The 8220-nt window shown below is 55.3% G+C and overlaps 1 long non-coding RNA gene across 1 annotated transcript in view; it reads right to left on the bottom strand.

Annotated features, from left to right (window-relative positions):
- LOC108283296 overlaps window positions 1-5628 on the bottom strand; it is a 23641-nt gene extending 18013 nt beyond the window's left edge. Inside the window, exons 1-2 of the long non-coding RNA XR_005195868.1 lie at window positions 5431-5628; window positions 4356-4484 (exon numbers count right to left, since the gene is read on the bottom strand). This is a non-coding gene — a long non-coding RNA (uncharacterized LOC108283296). The remainder of the gene's footprint in view (window positions 1-4355; window positions 4485-5430) is intronic.
- Window positions 5629-8220: the final 2592 nt, after the last annotated feature.

Below are 8220 nucleotides of genomic sequence, written 5' to 3'. Positions count from 1 at the left end.
CACACACACACACACACACACTCCAGCTGCAGCTGTCCATGGGCTAGGCCCTGCCTCTGGTCTCCTTGCCCCTAGCCAGGTGGTCATTACTAGTTGCCTTCTCAGTCTGCTGTATTTTAAGCTTCTAGAGGACAGCAACATGTTTGTTTTGTTTTTACAACTTTATATCCTCATTGTTCAGTAGAGTGGCCCCAAATGAATGAGTGGAATGAATGAATAACTGGACACTAGGCAGTGTCAGAACAGGGTGCGTGGACGGTGCACACTGAGTCTCAACTGGCCATCAAGTGGGCTGAGGTGGGCATCCCCAGACAGGCATGCTAGGGTCCTGCGTACTGCCGCATCCGTGCCTTCCACCTGAGGCTGCACGTTGGCAGGGCCCCTGGTGTCGTGGCCTTCTTGATGTGGCAGCCCCACTTTCCTGAGGCCAGGGAGCCCCGGTGTGTGCTGTGTCAGGTGCTGCCGGCGGGGAGCTCCCTGTGCTCAGTGCCAGCGCTCATTCTTGGGAGCGCCCCTCTGTCCTGGTCCTGGCCCCAGCACCCAGTTTCTGTTCTGGGGTGGCTCATCCTCATCAGAAAGGGAGCTTCTTGGAGGCCTGGTGGTGCCAGGCTGGTATAGAGTGGGCGCTCAGTACATGTGTGCCACCTGAGTGGTCCACTTGCCCGACGGGTCTGGCCATGTTGCCTTGGGAAGCCAGCTGGGGATAGGTTCCCAACCTGGCCTGCCCGCCAGGCTACCCCAGGGCTGAATACCTCCCAGCTGTCACAACCCAGTTGTGAGAAAGGGCTGAACCCCTGGGAGTGCTATGGTCTGTAGTTGGCCAGGGGCTGGAATTCCCCCAAGGAGGTGGCCTCTGTGGCCACGCTGTGGTCTTGGCCGGAGCAGGGTGCCTGGGAGTCCAGAGTACCCATACCTGTGAACCTGTGCTGAGAAGTGAACCTCAGATGGGGTCAGGTCACCATTCCGGGACCAGCATCGCCCCCAGTGGCAGCCTCCTCCCAGATGGCAGTGCCAGGATGGGGCCATCTGGGCAGCAGGCTTGCACAGACCATGTCTCTCCAGTGTGGACTTGGGCTGGGAGTCTCAGCACCTCAGGCCTGTCTCCTCATCTGTAAGATGGGGGTGCTTACAGACAATGGAACATTATTTAGCCATAGATGGAGATGCAATACCAACACATGTTACAATGCGGATAAACCTCGAAAACATGATGTTAAGTGACAGAGGTCAGACCCCAAGCTCTGGATAGGTGAAGTATCCAGAACAGGCAACCCCATAGCGACAGGAAGTAGAAGGTGGTTTCCAGGGCCTGGGGGAGGAGGGAAAGGAGAGCAACCGCTTAGTGGGTATGGGTTTCCTTTTGGGGTGATAAAAATGTTTTGGAACTAGACAGAGGTGGAGGTTCCACAACACTGCAAACGCACTAAATTCCACTGAAGTGCTCATTTTACAATGCTTCATTTTATGTTATGTGAACCTCACCTTGGCAAAAAAAAAAAAAAAAAACCCAGGGTTGGCCAGGTGTGGTGGCACATACCTATAATCCCAGCACTTTGGGAGGCCAAGACAGCGGATCACAAAGTCAGTAGATCGAGACCACCCTGGCTAACACAGTGAAACCCCATCTCTACTAAAAATACAAAAAATTAGCCGGGCGTGGTGGCGCATGCCTGTAGTCCCAGCTACTCAGGAGGCTGAGGCAGGAGAACCACTTGAACCTGAGAGGTGGAGGTTGCAGTGAGCCAAGACCGCACCACTGTACTCCAGCCTGGGCGAGAAGAGTGAGACTCCATCTCAAAAACAAAACAAAACAAAACAAAAACACAGGGTTGCTACGGACCTCACCAGTTGGTTGGGAGGACTCAGAGACAAGATGGCCGTGTAGCCCGAGCTCAGCCAGTGACGCTGGTGAATGTCAAAGAATGGAAGCTGTCAGGACGCGGGAGCTGTGTCAGTTACTTGCCTTGCTGGACTCCAGACTGCAGGAGTCAGGTGCTGGAGCCAAGGGGGAGGTGAGGGCGGGTGGCTTCATTGGGCACACCCCTTAGTGAGAGGCAGAGGGAGCTGCAAGGGCTGCTGTGGCAGCTGTGGGTGAAGACTCCTGTGCTTCAGTCCCAGGCTCCTGCCTCTGGTTTGCTGCGCACTTTGGGTTGGCCCTTCAACCCCACTATTTCTGAATCTCCCCATATCTGCCTGGGTACCTGCTCTTCCGCCACTGTATCGAGCACCTGACCCCATCCTCATACCCGATTCCCACAGTGCAGTCACTGCCAGGCAGTGTATTTCCTAGCTCTCGGTTCTTGTGTCTGTTGTCTGTCTTCCCTATAGAATCAAAGGGATACTGGATCTGTTTCGTTCATGACTGTATTTCTTTTGTTTTTCTTTTTTTGAGATGGAGTTTCGCTCTTGTTACCCACGCTGGAGTGCAATGGCACGATCTCGGCTCACTGCAACCTCCACCTCCTGGGTTCAAGAAATTCTCCTGCCTTAGCCTCCCTAGTAGCTGGGACTACAGGCATGCGCCACCAGGCCCAGCTAATTTTTGTATTTTTAGTAGAGACAGGGTTTCACCATGTTAACCAGATGGTCTCGATCTCTTGACCTCGTGATCCACCCACCTCGGCCTCCCAAACTGCTGGGATTATAGGCGTGAGCCACCACACCCGGCCTCATGACTGTATTTCTAACACCCAGTGCCTGGCACACAGCAGGTGCTCAATACATATCTGTTGAATGAACAAATGCATGAATCCTCATTCTTTACATAGTGGGTGCCAGGTCCTGTCTGTACTAAGTGTTGTCAGTAAATAGCTGTGAGGTCAATGTTACCATTATCCCCATTTTACAGATGAGGAAGCTGAGGCTCTGGGACTTGGAATGGCCATAGCAAAACTGGAATTCTGACCTGGCAGCCCAGGAGCAGAGCCTCACATTGATCTACCCTATCCTAGGCTGTCTCCTGACCTTGGAGCTCCCACTCTGGGAGACAGCTTGGGCCCTGAAGCATTCACTCTGCCTCCTCTGCCACTGGGCCCCGCCCACTCCTAGGGAGGGGCTCCCTCTGCAGCCCACACCCACCACCCAGAGCCCTTTCTCAGGCTCACAGCCACCCCAGCCGGCTCTCTTCCCTGGGAACCTCCGTCATAAACAAGGCGAGGCCCTGATCTGGCCTGTCTCTCTGCCCTGGGGCCTTCCTCACCCCAGGGAACCTTAGTTATAAATATGGGGGTTACGCCTTGAGCTTGTATTAAGCACCTTTCATCTGGGGAGCTCCTGGCTGCTGGGAGGCTAATTAGCTACTCTCTGGGAAGAGTGAGTAAGAGCTGCCGTCCTAGTCCTAGCCAGGGAACTGCCTAGCTAGGCATGGGGCTGACCCTCCTGGGAGAGGTGTGTGAGCCATCATCTTGGGTCAGCCACTCCTCCATATTTCTCCTTCTGTAGGACCTCCTCACAAGAGTCCCTTCTCTCTGGCTAGTAATAAAGCCCACTGTTTATTGAGTGCTTACTATGTGCCAAGGGCTTACGAAGCCTTTGCCTGTTAAATATATTTATGCAGAGCAGGAGGGCTGTCATAGAATAACAACCATGTGGAGCCCTACTTTTTGCTGGCACAGGGCCAGCACTTCTGCACATGCCCTCATGGAGTGGATGGGAAGCTCTCAGTGTGGTGCCTGGCACGGATCAAGCACTTGCTAAGTGGTAGCTGTTATCAGTAATCTTCAGAACAGCCCCATGAAATAGGTATCATGGGATTCCCATCTCTCAGATGAGGAAACTGAGGCTCAGAAAGATTAAAAACCACTTGCCGGTGATCACAGAGTCAGGAACAGAGTTGGACTGATTTGATTCTAAAGTTGCACATCGTTTTTTAGCGGCTCCCCTCTCCCGTCCCCCAACCTGGAGTCCGTTAATGCCAAAGGCCTTGCTTTGCATAACGCTAGGGTCATGGGGTCAGTGGGCAGGGCTGTTCTTGTCCATCTCTCCCACAGAGCACTGGTGGGCTAGACATGGTCCAAAAACCCTTGGAGAGCATCTAACATAACTCTTCCCCGCTCCACACTTCTCAGATGTGAAAACTGGGGACAGAAGGGACTGAGCAGGGAACAGGACTAATGGGATGGTACCTCCTTGTTGGAGCACGAGGGATAAAGAGCAGTGGTTGGTGCTCATCCCACCCCCTGCCATCAAGCTGGTGTTGATACCAAGTAAGAAGCATTTGCACACTAGAATTGCCGGCTGCCATTTGTCAGCCTGGCCCAACTGCAAAGAGCGGCCCCAGGGACATTTGGGCAGGGTAGGAGCGCACACATCAGGCTGGAGCTGAGACTGGGGCCGGGAGGGTAGACTCCACTTACCTGCCCTCCAGGGTGCTTGGAGCCTCCGAGGGCCGGCTGGCCCCTTTGTGCCATGTCTCACACAGCACTGCAGTGATCCTGGTGCAGAGCGCATAGTAGGTGCTTACGAATGCTCACTGGATCCTGGACCTGCAGAAGGGAGGAGATGGCACACTGAGGGCATTGATGGGTAGATGGTAACATCACGTTCACTCATCATTACTCAGCAGACCTGCTTCCATCAAATGGGACTGTCCTTCAGGCCTTACAGAAGGGACCTATGTAAATCTGTTCAGGCAAAGAGAAGTTTGTGGGCTGTGGGCACCTGGCTGGGGTTCCTGAAGGTGGAGCACCCTTCTTGGTGCTGAGGGGCTGGCTACAGTCTGAGCAGCCAGGCCCTCTTCTCCCCTGGATGCTGCCCTTCTGTGGAGGCAGCTCTGTGGGGACCAGAGGCATGGGCCTAGGAGGCTCTGATCCCCTGCCTGCCCCTGCCAGTCTCTGCTTCTACAGCCAGGGTCTGTCTGCACCTCACCTGCTCGGCCTGCCCGCTCCAGTCCCTCCCCATTCCCCTCAGGACCTCATCCCTCCTCCTCCTGGCCTAAGCTTGAAGGTTTCATCAGAGAGGTCTTCCCTGAGAACCTTCCCATTCCAAAGCTAAATTAGTGCCCCATTTATATGTGTTCTCTGAGCACCTTATTTTTTTCCTTCACAGGAATTTGAAAACCTTTTCAAATGGAATCCTGCATTTCTTTACAGGTGATTTGTTGAAACAAGTCTGTCTCCTCGGACTAAGCTCCACGAGGGCGGGAAATTTGTTCTGCCCACTCGGCCTCCGTGCCTAGCAAGTCATGTTCTGCATTGAATGAGTGGATGACAGAAACCCCAGGACAGAAAGAGTGAGCCGAGCCAGTGGTTCTCGGAATGTGGCTCCAGCGGGCCAGCAGCTCAGCATCACCTGAGGACTTGCTATAAATGCAAATTCTCTGACTTAGTTGGGGAACATCCGGGTCTGAAAGAATTGTCAAGGGGAGGACGGGGGCCGGGGGAGGGGATTCCTGTGCACACTGAAGTTTGAGAGCCACCGAAGGCGGCAAACCTGCTGTTGGGTCAGTGTGCACTGTGGCAGAGGGCAGCTTTGGCGGCCTGTAAGAGGAACCACGGAGGAGCAAACCCCACCTTCAAATGGAGCAAAAGGCAGAGCGTGGACACGTCACCCCGACCCCCAAACGGCGCCCAGGCGTGTCGTTCGGCGGGCTGGCCACTGGAGGGCAGTGTGGCCACGTCCATCGCGCCGCTTCCGCGGGCTTCCGGGAGACAGCGGCCGCGGGAGGCCAGGCCCTGAGCATCTCGTCCCACGCCGCAGCCTCCGGCAGCAGCCTCGGCCCACGCGCCCCTCGCGTTCCGAGCCGCCGAGCAGCCCCGGCCCCTGTCTCTCCTCTGGGCTGCGTCGCGCCTTCCGCTCCCGGGTCGGGCCTGGTGCGCGCGTCTGGATGGCCTCGGGCCTGGAAGGTTCGCGAGGCCCCGGGAGCTGAAGGGCGCGCCGGGAAGGAGATCCCAGCAGGCCGGCCGGGGCAGAGCGCCAGGGAGGGCGGCGGAACCTTGGCGGCTTCCCGGGAGGCCAAGGGCAGCCCTCCCGCGTGATCCGCGCGCTGCGGAGCGCGTCGGCCATCTTGGCGGCCTCGCCCGGGCCCCGCGCCCGGCCCGGCTAGGTGCTGGCTCGCGGCGGAGCGGGCTGCGGGGAGGCGACGGGAGAGCCCGACCGCGAAGCTCGGCCGCGGGAGTGCGGGGGCATCGCAGAAGCCCGGGAGCGCTCTGGACCCTGGCAGCTACCCCGGGGTGCTGGGAAGCGCCACTCCAGTAGCCGCTGCGAAGGCAGGCCTGAGCCTCTGAGCCTCAAATGTACTGAGAGGCCTCAGTCGCCCTCCTTCTTTTTGCCCCATATTCGAAGAGCGGAAAGTCAGAGGCCGTTAAAGTGGGTCACAGCGGTCAGCAGGTTTTTGTGGGGCAGGCAAGTGACAGGGTCCAAGACCAGGCGTAGTATCTGCTTGCTCAAGAGGCACACCAGTCTCCAAGCCAGAGGTCAGGGACTGGCACCACGGAGCTGACTCCAGACGGCCGAAGCATTCCAGTCCCTGTCCACCATGGGGACTTGAGATGCCATTCTGAGGAGCCCCAGGCCCCACTGTTGTCTCTGTCTAGCGCAGTTCATACATGGATGCTGTCTCTCTGGCACTTGGTTATTTCTCAGGTTCCAGAACATCCGTTCATCGTGTCAGTCCTTCAAGGTTCAGCTTAAAGATCACCTCCACCAGGAAGCCTTCCTGGATTTCTCCTTTTAATTTCCAGCAAAATCTGCCTGCTCCTTTCTCTGCCCACCTTGAGTAGCAGTAGCTGCTGCTGTAAACTCTCCTTTTTCCTTACAGTCTTTGTCGCTGCATCCTCCCTCACTGAATTGTTGAATTATGAGACCCCGTGAGGGTCGGGACCCTGTGATACTGGCCCTGGGGTGCCACGTGCAGGTCTTTCAGGAAAAGGTTGTTGCAAGGGGATCATGGGATTGAATGGGTTTTGATACGAATTTTGTGTTGAAATCAAGTTCCCAACGTTTTGAACCTTGAGCAAAAGGAACATGTAATGGTGTTTTCTTAAACCTGTAATGGAATCCTTTTGTGTGTTTAAGTGCTTTAAGTTATTTTTAGTAGACATGTCAGGGTGCCGTAGGAGCAGAGCCATGGGTCTGCGCCCAAACAACTGAGCCGGTGCCGGGTGCTTCCTCTGCGTGGCCTGGTGTCAGGGCCTGTCAGATGGGATGGCAGGCTGTGGGTCCAGCCCCAGGGTCCAGCCAAGGAAGCTCCTGGGGCCTTGGCCTGGCTTGAGGCTGTGATTTCAGACCCCTCGCTGGTCCAAGTGGATATCTCAGAGGAGGCAAAAGAGAAAGTGCCTTGACAGTCTTCGAGAAGCCTGGAGCTAGATCTTTGCTTTTTCCTTTTAAAATAATAAGCCAAACTTCTCCCATGAAGGACTCCAGAAAACCCCGTTCATGCCTCACCCACAGATGATTTGCTGAATGCTCATTAAGGGGAAAACAAAGAGGTGGTTTTGTTTATTTATTTAAAAGGAAAAATAAATGAGCTGTGACAAAACAATTTGAAACCAGGCCCCTCTGAGACCTGGGCTTTCACTTCCTTGATGGGAAGTAAAACAGAGAATCGAATCCCCCTCCAAATAAAAGTGAAGTTAATAATCAGACAGCTCGAGCCCTGGCCACATCCTGTGTCAGCCCCCTCCCTCCCTGGGCTTTCTGTTTATAGCTGCGAGTGCTTTCCCTCCAGAGCCCGAGCCGGCTTAACCCTTTCCTCCCCATCCCGGGAAGCCCAGTCCAGCTCTGAGATAGAGGTGGGCTCCTCAAACCAGCTGGTGCCGGCCTCACCTCAGCAGGCAGTGGCTCTCCCCAGGCCTGCTGGCGTGGGCCTGTGTCCCCCACAGGGCAGCCGGCTTGGATTTGAGCAATACTCCCTGCTTGTCCTGCACAAAGCCTCAAAGTATCACCTTTCCTCGCCACCACTCCAGGGGAAGACTAGGTAAACCCATTTCTATTCCAGACTCCACGGAGCCCTGTAGCCTGGTAGACTCCAGAAAGCTGCATTCTGACAGTGGCACAAATCTTTGGGGTTTCTGGTCTGAGCTGAGAGCAGCACTCTGTGCATGTCTCTGGGCTACTTTCTGTGAAAACTTTCCACTTCCTTCAAATGCATTCCCACGTGGTTGTAGCATGTTGATTTCTTCCAGAACCCCATGGGGTCAGTAGTAGCACATCCCATTGGGCAGAGGAGGGCCCCTTGCTAAATTGAGGGTTTTCTACTGATCTAAGCAACAACTCTGTCCT

The sequence above is a fragment of the Cebus imitator genome, unplaced genomic scaffold, assembly GCF_001604975.1.
Source record: "Cebus imitator isolate Cc_AM_T3 unplaced genomic scaffold, Cebus_imitator-1.0 Scaffold13, whole genome shotgun sequence".
NCBI lineage: Eukaryota > Metazoa > Chordata > Mammalia > Primates > Cebidae > Cebus > Cebus imitator.
This window is presented reverse-complemented; position numbering and strand designations above follow the sequence as displayed.